Source organism: Camelus bactrianus, chromosome 11 (assembly GCF_048773025.1).
Source record: "Camelus bactrianus isolate YW-2024 breed Bactrian camel chromosome 11, ASM4877302v1, whole genome shotgun sequence".
Lineage (NCBI taxonomy): Eukaryota > Metazoa > Chordata > Mammalia > Artiodactyla > Camelidae > Camelus > Camelus bactrianus.
Genome location: NC_133549.1, coordinates 66,279,212 through 66,291,417, shown reverse-complemented (window position 1 = coordinate 66,291,417; position 12,206 = coordinate 66,279,212). Strand labels below are relative to the sequence as shown.

The 12,206-nt window shown below is 42.8% G+C and overlaps 1 long non-coding RNA gene across 1 annotated transcript; it reads right to left on the bottom strand.

The window, feature by feature from the left end:
* Positions 1–3,286: 3,286 nt before the first annotated feature.
* Positions 3,287–12,093, bottom strand: LOC123615872 (uncharacterized). The gene is made up of 3 exons (XR_006723672.2): positions 11,941–12,093; positions 11,468–11,547; positions 3,287–6,966 (listed from the first exon to the last, which is right to left on the bottom strand). It is a non-coding gene; the product is annotated as an uncharacterized LOC123615872 (long non-coding RNA).
* Positions 12,094–12,206: the final 113 nt, after the last annotated feature.

Sequence of the window (12,206 nt, the reverse complement as noted above, 5' to 3'; positions counted from 1 at the left end):
CTCACCTTTTGAAATGATAGTTACTTTTTAAAAAGCTTCTCTAATCAACTAATTGGACCCCTAAGTCATTTATATAATATTATGAGTCATCAGCCAAAACAGCTTTGTGATTAAGTTCATGGGCTTTGGAGCCATGTAGACCTGAGTTTTTAAATCTTAGTCCACTGACTTTATTAGCTCTGAAATCTCAGGTCAGGTCCCAATCATTTCACTTCAGTTCCCTCATTTGTAAAAAGAGATGGTATTTATGTAATGGGATGTATTAAGCATTCAGATTTTTTAACTGGAAATTTTACTGAGATCATTGTAGATTCACATGCAGTTGTAAGAAATAATAGAGAGAGATTCTCTCTATAACCTTCCCCACAAAGGTAAGATTTTGTAAAACTAAAGTATAATATCATAACCAGGACAGTGGCTTTGATGCAGTCCGCCTATCTTCTTCAGATTTTCCAGTTTCACTTGTACTCATCCATGTGGTGTGTTGTTCTGCATAATTTAATCTCCTATGTAGGTTCCTGTATCCTACAAAATACGGAACAGTTCTAACATCACAAGGATCGCTCGCATTGCCCTTTGATAGCCACACCCACCTCATGTCCTCCCCACCCGCCCACTGTTAATCCCTGATGTGTTTCTGTTAGTGATTTCTAGTTTGATTCCATTCTGGTCAGATAACACAGTCCATATGAGTTCAATTCTTTTTAATTTGTTGAGGTGGTTTTATGGCCCAGGATGTGGTACTTCTTGGGGATATTCCATAGGTGCTTAGAGAAAAAAATCTGGATTTTGGTGTTTTTGGGTGGAGTATTCTATGTATCTCAACTCAATGAATGCTGTCGATTGGTAGTGTTGTTCAGATCGTCTGTATTCTTGCTGGGTTTCTCTTTCTGAGATGTATCAATTGCTGAAAGGAAGATGCTGAAGTCCTCAGTTATAACTGTGGATTTGTCTTACTTCATCTTTCAGCTCTATTTGTTTTTTTCATGCACTTTGAGGTGCTGCTGTTTGGTGTGCACACATTTATGGTCTTTATGTTTTACTGGTGGACTGATCCTTCCATCATTGTGTAAAGTTCCTCTTTGTGTCTAGTAATTTTCTTGGCTCTGTAGTCTACTTTATCAGATATTAATACAGCCACTCCTTGTTTTCTTTTTGATTTATGTTTCCATGGTATATCTTTTTCTATTCTTTTACTTTTAACCTACATATGTTGTTGAATTTGAAGTGAGTTTCTTATAAGTAGCATATGGTTGAGTTGTATTTTTTTAAATCCACTTTGCCAGTCTGTCTTTTAATTGATGTATTTAGACAACTTACATTTAAGAAAATTATTGCTATGTTAGCATTTTATCCTATTTGGGGTTTGCTCAGCTTCTTGGGTCTGTAAGTTTGTGTGTTTCACCAAAGTTGGGGATTTTTCAGTCATATTTCCTCAAATACTTTCAGCCCCAACCCCACTCCTATTTTTCTGTGACTCTGGTGATATGAACGTTGGATCTTTTGTTACTGTCCCACAGGTCTGTAGGCTTTGGTGATTTTTTTTCTTCTCCCAGTCTACTTTTCTCTTTTTCAGACTGGTGAGTTCTGCTGTTCTGTCCTCAAGTTCAACAAATCTATCCTCTGTGTTCTCCACTCTAATAGTGAACATACCCAGCAAGTTTTCCTTCTCTGTTCTTGTATTTTTCAGTTCTATGATTTCCATTTGTTTTTTTTTTTAATAACTTCTATTTCTTTGCTGATATTTTCTATTTTTAAACTTATTTCAAGAGAATTTCTAACTGACAATCTAGTTGCAGTTTTAAGACAGTTGCTATGAAGTCCTTGCCAAGATTCATCTCAGTGTTGGCATCCCTTGATTGTGTTTTCTCATTCAAGTTGTGATTTTCTTGGTATGATGGGTGATTGTTAATAGTATCTTTGCCAAGATTCATCTCAGTGTTGTCTATTATGTTAGGGGATGCTAGTACCTATTTAAATCTATTTTAGCAAGCATCACCCTATTTGGGGTTAGCACATGGGTCTTGGCCTATTTTTGTGGACTGTGGTTTCAATGGCAGTTTAATTCCCAGCGACTTCGCAGTGTTATTTTGGTTGGCTTAGTTTATCTGGTGCCGCTGGGGCTTCTGCTGATTCCTGCTGTGCGGTATCTCTGTTGGTTCCTGAGGGGTGGGTATCTCTTGGTGAAGGGATGTGAGGGTCCCCTGACTGGTTCTCCCAACTTAGCCTTCTACCCTAGTGTCTCTGGGTTGGAAAGAAGAGTCTTAGGTTATAGGATAAAGAGGCTTCCTGAACTGGTCTACCTGTTACAGTTGGATTTCTCCCTCAGGCTCAGCCCACCCGCCCACTTAGGTAACTCTTGGTGGAAAAGGGGAGTCTCAGACCCTGTGAGGAAGAGGAGTGCCTCCCTGGTGGTTTATTTCTGCCTGGGCTCCCAATTATCCCCCTTGCCAGGTGGTGTCCCACCTACCAGAGGGACCCCACTCTGGAGAGGAATGAGTCTATCTGGACTGCCTTCTGTTGCTAGGCTAGGGGTTGGAAAGGACTCTCCTCCTCCTGATGGGTGCTAGGATGCACATGTCCTGTCACTGTGCTGTTCCCTGATCCTGGGGTCCCAAACCAGCTCACCTTCATAGCACCTTTCAGAGGTCTCCTTTGGTCATCTCTTTTGCTATTCCAGGTTCATAGCTGTGCTTAGCAGGCAGAAGCAGGGAAAAACAGGTCTATGCCATCTTGTCTGGACCAGAATCAGAAACGTTAGCATTCAGATTTTAATAATATTTCTCTTGCTCCTTTTGTAAGTTCTATTTTTTAAATGCTGCCTCAGTCATTATAATGTGTGATTCTGAAGTGATTTATTTGCTAGGGTGAGAAATATGTTTTCTAAAGAAAGATTATACAATGTGGGAGATTTCACAAGCATTGGTCCAACAAATAGGAATCACCTGCCCAGCATGATGGAAAGGAACGGGAATAGAATACTAGCCAGAAGACATGCCAGCAATAGCTCTCCCATATGAAAGCCTCCAAAGAAAGCTACTTCTCCTCTGTTAAAGCAAAAAAGTGTAAAACACTCTTGTATTCGCTTGCTAGGGCTGCCATAACCAGTGCTACAAACTGGATGGGCTAAACAACAGGGACGTGTGGGCTCACAGTTCCAGCGCCAGAAGTCCGAGACCCAGCACCAGCAGGCCCATGCTCCCTCTGAAGGCTTCAGGGGAGGAGGTGTTCCAGGGCTCTCTCCCTGCCTTTGGTAGTTCCTGGCTTGTGACAACATAACCCTCATCTTCACAAGGTGTTCTCCCAGTGTGCTTGTTTGTGTCCAAATTTCCCCTTTTATAAGGACACCAGTCATACTGGGTTGGGGCCCACTCCACTCCAGTATGACCTCGTCTGAACTAATTACATCTACAACGATCCTATTTCCAAACAAGGTCACATTCTGAGGGCTGGGTGTTGAGACTTCAACGTGAATTTCTGTGGGACACAACAACCCATAACAACGCCCAAGGAGAAGCTTTGGGTATTTGGGGGCTCTCTTCTTTCTTCATCTTCGGTGCTGGATGAAAGTTATCTGCATAGTAAAGCCAAAAAGAAACCCTAACCCCTAGGACAACAGTCATTCTGCAAACATTTCTTGAGATCTGACTTTGTGCCAGGTACTGTTTTAGGCCCTGGGGGTACAGTGTTAAGCAGAGAGACAAGGTTATTCTCACAGTCGGGATAGCCCCGTGGTGTTCAGCAGTCCCCAGATCTCAGTGGCTTAAGAAAACAGAAGTTCATCCCTCACTCCACACAAAGTCGGCTCTGCCTCTGAGCAGCTGTCCTCCACATGACGGCTCAGCATCCTGCCTCCCAGGCAACACTTGCTTTCTCATGTGGATCACTGTCTCAGAGGCAGAAAGTGTGGGAGTCTGGCACTAGAGATTAGATGCCCAGAGTGACACACATCACAGACGTTCTTGTTCAATGAAATGAACAATAAATGATGTTCAATGAAATAATTGGCTACTGCAGGCCTCATGACCACGCCTAACCATGGAATGAAGTGTTACTATTTACATATGATGGGAATGATAAATACTTTGAAACATTATCTTATTTATACACAGAAGAGTAATCTTTTTTTTTTTTTTTTTTTAATGAGAAAAAGAGACTCAGAAAACCTAAGTAACTTGCCCAAGGTCACTCAGATGGTATGTGGTGACTTAACCCAGTCATCTGACTTTGAAACCAGGGGTTTCCAACTATTTTACATTGTTTTCTCGGTCTTCATCATCATTAACGGGTACTTAAAAATCCATCAAACTGATTATTAGTCATTTCTCTTTTGTTAATCTTTGTTGTTTCTAATGTTTAGCTCTTTGTTATCTTTGGGCCTAATATTTTGGGATTATTGTCTAAGGATAAATTCCCAGGGGTAGATTGCAAGATCATGGAATATAGGCATTTTTGTTCCCCTTATTTTGTTTTCTGCAAGGCTTTTGCCAGTTTTCAACACAACATGTTTTTTTTTCCCTCCATGGGCTTGGAAGTCAAACAGCGCTGACTGCGTTGCCATGGCTAAATGACTTCACCTATTCGAGCAGTAGTTCCCCCATCTGTAAAATGGTGGTATCACCAGCATCACAGGGTGGAGGGAATGTAGGTGAAGGACTCAGTCCAGGGCCAGGGTCACAGTAGGTGCTCAGTGAAGACTGGATGTTCGTAACTGTAATCTCAGCAACACTGCATGGTCAATGCATTTTGTCAGATAAGGGAATCTGAAGCATTGTATCAAGAGTCCGAATGGGAACTATGACTGGAAAGTCAAAATTCATCCTCACCACTGCTGAGCCCGTGCTGCAGCTGAAATGGCAATTATGCCCTATCTGATCAGTATATTTGCTACACAAGGGCTTACTTTGTGCTTTTGCACAAAATGTTCTTTACATTTAGAACAGGTGCCCTTACTACTTTCTGGGAATTTGCTTTTTACATTGACCAGAATGCTGTGCAAATTGCTTCCTGATGGCAGGTATTTACTGGAGTTATTAGCTGGAGTTGATTGCCACAGAGTTTATTGCTCCCTCTACCTCTCTTTGGGATCTTTCGCTTAGTTATTAACCTTTAACAGAAAATATTCACCAGAATGAGATTAAGCAATGAAAATCACAAGGGTATGTGGCAATCTGAATTTTTAAAAAAGGCTGAGAGAAATTTGGCAAGCTCTGTCAAAATTTCAAATTCATCTTTCCCCTTTGAATCAGCAATTCTGCTCTAAGAATTCATTTTACTTGACTAAGAATAGTCACCCAGGCACACAGTCTATGGCAGCTTTGTTCAGTGCAGCAAAACCTGGGAAAACACCCAGCAGTCCAGTTGAATGGCTAAATATCTATACCCTGTAGCAGTTAATGGAATCATTGCGCGGGCTGACATGGAAAAGATGCTCAAAATATTTTAAGTGAAAAGAGAAAGTTGCAGTACTCCGCAGCAGCCCACTATAGCCTGCGGGCCAAATCCAGCCTGCAGCAGTTTGGTGCGTAACATTTATTGGAGCAGTCACAGCAATTCATAAATGAACGTGTGTGACTGCCTTCCAGCTCCAAGGGAGAATTCAGTAGTCGGGATAGAGACCTTAGGACATGCAAAGTCGAAAATATTTACTACTTGGCCTTTTACTGAAAACTTTCGTCAATCCCTGCCCTATCCTAGGATCCTACTTGTGCTTTTTTACAAATGGAACAGTGAGGGGAAGAGATACAATGATGGATATGCTATATGGGGATAGATAAATTCTGGGAACAAACAAGACAAACCACAGCTAACAACAATTATCTCGGGGGTGAGAATGTAAAGTTAAGCGTGGAAGAAATCAGGCGAAGGGAGTTTCCTTCTGCTTTATAAGCTTCTATGTTCTTTATGAGTTGTTTTTTTCTAAAAGCAGGTATAACTTATTTTAAATGTGTTTTAAGAAAATCAAATGAAGCAGGAGGAGGTCACCAATGGACCACACTCAACCCAGCTAGTGGCGGGGGACTCCTGGCTACTGAAATATATAGGTATCCCGATATGTTAGACCTACTGAATTAGAACTGGGAGGGCCTGGGCCCTGGAATCCAATTTTTAACCAGTTCCCTGGGTGATTCTAACATACCCCAATGTCTGAAACCACTGCTCTAGTCATAAATCTCAGCGACCAGGAAAGATTTCTCTGGGGGTTGTAGTGTACTCACTGTGAGATAATCCAGCGAACACCTACCAGAGGAACGGCAGCAAGGATAACAGCCCCCATGCATGAGCACTTCCTAAACGCCGGGCCCCATGCTCTAGGCTCTGTAAGTCACGGACAACGCCGAGCCAGGGAGGCCGAGGGACCCGCCCGAGGCCTCTGACCGCCTGGTCCCGCGGTAACAAGTTAGGTGAAAGAGCTTTTACCCGGCGACCCACGTAACGTCACGCTGGTTGCACTCTGTGAGGTGGTCTCAAGAGACTAGCCTGCTGGTCACCTTCAGCACACAGCTCCCCCATGCCTTCAGGGGGCTTGGCTGGATCCCCTGGAAGGCCTCTTCCAGCTCCGATGCCCATGCCCGCAGCTCGAGGCAGCCATCGTTCACTGTGAAGAGAGGATGCTCCGTCGTGCTGTGCAGCTCCCTGGGCCGCACCGCACACCTGTGGCCATTCTCCTCTGGCCTGGCCTGCATCCTGCTTCAAGTCTACTACCCCAGCATCACTGTCTCTCCTCCCAGCTCATTAAAACACATCGTGAGCATGGAATGGGGATCCCTCAACAGCCTGCCAGTGCCTCGTCGGCAGAGGACCCACCACAGTCATGTTATTCTCTGTCGCCCAGCACAGCACCGAGTCCACAGCAGTTGTTCAGTAAAAACCTTCTGATTGCTTCTCGAATGGCTTTTCAAACAGTCAGAGACATAACGTTTTACTGTACTCTTCAGGCTGATAGAGCCAGCAGCTGGTGGTTACCTGTGTCCACAAAGTGGAGGTTATATACAGATATTTATACACATAGCCATATGTATGAATGACAGCTGGTCCTCACTATTTCTTTTTATTTACAAATTCATATTTATGAATTTGCCCCCTCACTAGGATTTATTTGTAACCCCCAAATCAATACTTGCAGTGCTTTCATGATCCTTTACAGACACGCACAGAGCAATGAAAAACGAGTCGCCTGATGTGCATGTTCCCAGTTGGGAAAGAAAGCTTTATTTTGTTGCATCCTTAACACTTAATGAGTTGACTGGGGACCTCAACTAATGCTTTTTAATTAAGAACTATTATTAATTTATTCTACTAATATTAAGGTAATATGTTGTGGGTGTTGGGTTAACCCTGTAACATGAACAGATGCAAAGTTACCTGCTAAACCTGTTCCTCCAAAGCCAGAGCCCAAACCTGGAAAGACGCCTGCCCAGAGGGAGAGAAGAGATCCAAAGAGAAAAAAGGGAAAGCCAGTGCTGGCAAGGCTGGGAATAACCCTGCAGAAAATGGAGATGCCCAAATAGATCAGGTGCAAAAAGCTGAAGCTGCTGGAGGTCCAAGTGAAAAAAAAAAAAAGGTCTTTTAATTGTGGTAAAGTACACATAACATAAAGTGTAAACCATCTTAACCATTTTTAAGTGTATAGTTTAGTAGTGTTAAGTACATTCACAATGTTGTGCAACAGAACTCCAGAATTCTTTTCATCTTGCAAAACTGACTCTTCATAACCATTAAACAACTCCCTGCTTCCCCTTCCTCCATGGCCCTGGCAACCACCATTCTACTTTCTATCTCCCTGAATTTGAGAACTCTAGTTACCTAGTATAAATGGAATCATATAGTATTTGCCATTTTGTGACTGGTTTATTTCACTTAGCACGTCCCCAAGGCTCATTCATTTTATAGCATGTTAGAATTTCCTTCCTTTATAAGGTTGAATCATACCCATTGTATGTATATATCACATTTTGTTTATCCCTTTAGCCACCGATGGACACTTGGGTGGCTTCTACCTCTTGGGTGTTAAGAATAATGCTGCTGTGAACATCAGTGTACAAATATCCCTTAGAGACCCTGCTTTCAAATGTGTGGGAATTGTTGGCTTATATGGTGATTCCATTTCCAATTTTTGAGCAACCCCAACATTGTTTTCCATAGGGGCTATACCATTTTACATTCCCACCAACAGTGCACAAACCGGGGAGCATACAATTACTTTAAGAAGAATTAAAGTTTTTTCCTAATTGCACTCTAGATTGTGTCAAAGGGAGAACATTTAGACTTTTACCTCCTCAAATTTTAGATGGATTGCATTTCAGAATGATTTTTCTAGTGAACATTATATGAAATCCTCTCATTGATAAAAGGCTAAACGTTTACTTTCTTCTCAAGAGTTGAATGAATTTTTATGTATTAACACAGATGGCATCCCAGTTTTCACTATGCTGAGCAGGAAGAAATAATTCATTTTCATCATCCATGCCCTTTCTACTTCCCTGTCTCTCCTCTCCTTCATAGCCACATTTCTAACGGCATTGTCCAAGGTCACTGCCCCATTTCTTCCCCTCCCAGGCTCTCCTTAGGTCACTCCAGTCCAGCATTCAACCCCATTACTCCCCTGAAACTGTATTTATCAAGGTCACCCATGACCCCCATGATCCAATAGATGCTACGATGGGGAATTTTATGTGTCACCTTGACTTGACCAAGAAATGTCCAGACAGCTGGTGAAACATTATTTCTGGGTGTGTGAGGGTGTTTCTAGAAATGGTTAACATTTGATTCAGCAGACTGAGTAAAGAGATGCATCCTCACCAATGTGGATGGGCATCACCCAATCTGTTGAGGGCCCAAACGGAACAAAAACGAAAAGGAAGGGCAAATTCCCTCTCTCTCTCTTATTGAGCTGGGACATCTACCTTCCTGCTTTTGGACATCAGAGTTCCTTGTTCTAGGGCCTTCAGACTCCAGAACTTACACTAAGAGTCCCCTGGTTCTCAGGCCTTCAGACTCAGACTGAATTAAACCACCGACTTTTCTGGTCCTCTAGCTTGTAGATGGCAGACTGTGGGACTTCTGGGCTTCCATCACTGAGTGGGCCAATTCCTATAATAAATCTCCTGTTATGCATATCTGTATATCCTATCAGGTCTCTTTCTCTGAAGAACCCTGACTAAGACAGATGCTTTTCAGTCTCCATTTCAGTTGAGTACCTGTCTACCTAACATTGGGCATGTGTAGGGGAGTAATAGAGTGGGGAGAAGAATTACACAAAACTCCTCTGCTCAAACCCTCCATCTCCACATCATTCACAATTTAGAAGCTGAAGTCCTCACAGTGGCCTACAAGGCTCTAAATATCTGCCCCCATTAGGAAATAATTCTCCACCAATCTCTTATATTTTTGCACTTCCAGGAGCAGAGGTACTGGATACCTTTATTTCCACTCTCTTTTCAAGGATGTTTATATAAAGAGTAGCCTTGGAAGAGAATCTCCACCTGGGGCAGGGGAGGTTTGTCTGATGTCCAGTGTAATAACATCTCCCTCCAGGTTAAGTCAGCTAGGCTTGTTTGCAGAACATTATGAAAGACTTGGGTTCCCTAAGCTCTGGTTTCTCAGCTGTGATGCAAACCCATTACATGGGCAGACTCCACCTGGGCTGCTCTGCATCACCCCCAAAGGACCTGGCAGGGGGCAAATGCAAAACACACGAACACGAAGCTGACGCTACTTGCCATGCTTGAGGTAATAAAATCCTTTGTCTCTGTCCCAGGAGTCTCCTATCTGCCAGCATCCACAGAAGTGTATACGGCTAACTCATTAGCTTGCAAGCGAGGTAAAGTCTTAGAACCTTCTCAATTTTTAACTGCCTATCCCACAACTCTCTCGCCTCATCTCCTGCTACTCCTTCCCTTGTCACCCTGCCTGGCTATGTTCATCTCTTAGATGTTCCTGGAACCTGCCATGCACACTCCTGCCTCAGGGCTTCTGCACATGTTCCGGTGTCAGCCTGGAATATTTCACTCCCAGGTATCTTTCAGGTCCTGTCCAAATGGCACCTCAGTGAGGCCCTCCTTAACTGCTCTTTACAACAGCCTCACCGCAAGTAAACAGGTTGACTTTTACCAACCTGGTGGGTGAACATGGTATCTCAATGAGTTTTAAATGTATTATCTTTCATTATTTTCTATATCTATTTCTATTATTAGTTTATTATGATTAACATATATATTTCTTTTCCTGATAACTGTCTGATTCTCTCCTTTGCCTGTTTTTCCAACAACAGCCTTTTTCATATTAATTTTCACTTGTCTATGATGTGATTATACATATCTTTTCTCAACTTGTCATCTGTCATTTGAGTTTATGGTATCACCATTATTGTTGTTTTGCCACATAAAGGTTTTCTATTTTTCTGTGGTTGAATTTATCAATCTTTTCTTTTATGACTTCTGGATTTTCAATTACAGCCAGAAAGGTCTTCTCTATTCCAGGATTATAGGGAATTCATTCATACTTTTTTCTATTTTTCTAGTACTTTTATGGTATCATTTTTAAACATATATATCTCTGAATCATTTGAAACTTATTTTGTGTAATATGTGACTTATAAATTCAACTTTCAGGTTTTCTTGACAGCCCAATTGTCCCAATCCTTTTATTATTTATTTATTTTAAACACATAATGGATACACTTATTGAAAATATACTCTGGAAATATTGCTTACATGTATAACAGTACCTCTTTCACCCATTTTAGAGGTGGGTACACTGTGGTTTGGGGCATTTGTCAGCTAGGCCAAGGCCGCCCAGCTGGTAAGTAAAGTTTGAAGCTCTCCTGAGAATCTGCCTGTGTGCTCCCTCCTTCCTCCCGAGCCCCCCAAGCCATCCTTGTGGTTTGGGAGCCTCCCACTTGCAGCCAGGCTTCCACGAGGCCCAGCAATCCAATGCATTCTGTGCCTCCAGGGTGCACATACTGGGGTTCCAGGTCCTCTGGACATGGTTCCCCTGGTTTAGCCAAAGCTAGTGAGACGCCTCATAACATACCATGACCCCTGTGTCTGAGCAGGATTCAAACTGAATGCAGAAGACCCACAGGATTAAAGAAGGGGGGAAGGTGGAGAGCTTGCCTATCCAGCCCCCTCTGAGTATTGTTGGAGTTGCCACTTTAATTTTATTTCTGCATGTATTTGAGTCTATATCTGCACTTTGTTCCATTGGTTTCTTTGGCCTTTTTGTCCACTAGCACCAAACTGTTTTAATTACTGAGGATCTGTTTTAATATTTGATAGTGCTAGATACCCCTCCTTGTTATTCTTTTTCAGAGCCTGTTTTCTGACTATTCTTATTTATTTTTCCATCTGAATTTCAGGAACAAATAGGGTACTTAAAAACACACACATAATAATTAATCCTATTAGTACTTTTTTTTCCCTATTAGTACTTTTAAAGGAATTATGTTACTCATAATTTTACTTACAGAAAATTGAGATCTTTATGTTACTGAGTCTTCCCATCCAAAAACATCATCCATCTTTCCATTTGACCCAGCTTTCTTATCTGTAAAATTGAAGTAATAATACCAGTCTCATAGTGTTGTCCTCAGAATTAAATGAGAAAGTGCACGTGACGGACAGTACAATAGGAACCAATGTGTTGCTCTGCCACTTCCTAGTCTATTAACTTGGGCTGGGTTACTAGACTATCCTGAACTTCGGTTGTCTCATTTGTAAACTGGGGATAATAGTACCTGCTTCACAGGGCTGTAATGAGAGTCAAATTAGATGAGACATGCAAAGTACTCAGTGCACTGTCTGGAACATAGCTCGATGAATATTAACTGTTCTAGAAGACAGCTATCCCAGGGAACTGTGACTTAAAGCAGAAGCTTGCTGGAATCCACCTTAGGTCGAGGACTATCAGGTCAACCATTCCTTCCGAGAGCCTACCTACCGGCTAGTCGCCACTTCTGATTTTCCCCGAGTGTTTGGGAACACAGTCGGATTTAAAGCCGCGATCCGGAGCGTCTGGGTGCACCGCGAGACTCCAAGATCCCGCCCCACCCTCTGAGCCGCCGCAGCCACGTCTGGCGCGTCCCTCGCTCAAGGCGAGGGGAGGCGGGGTCAGTTTGGGCCCGCCCCCAAGCGCGCACGTCGCGTCTGAGGCCCGCCCCTCCGCGGCTCGAGACGATAGTAGGGCGGCACCGAAAGGCAAAGCGC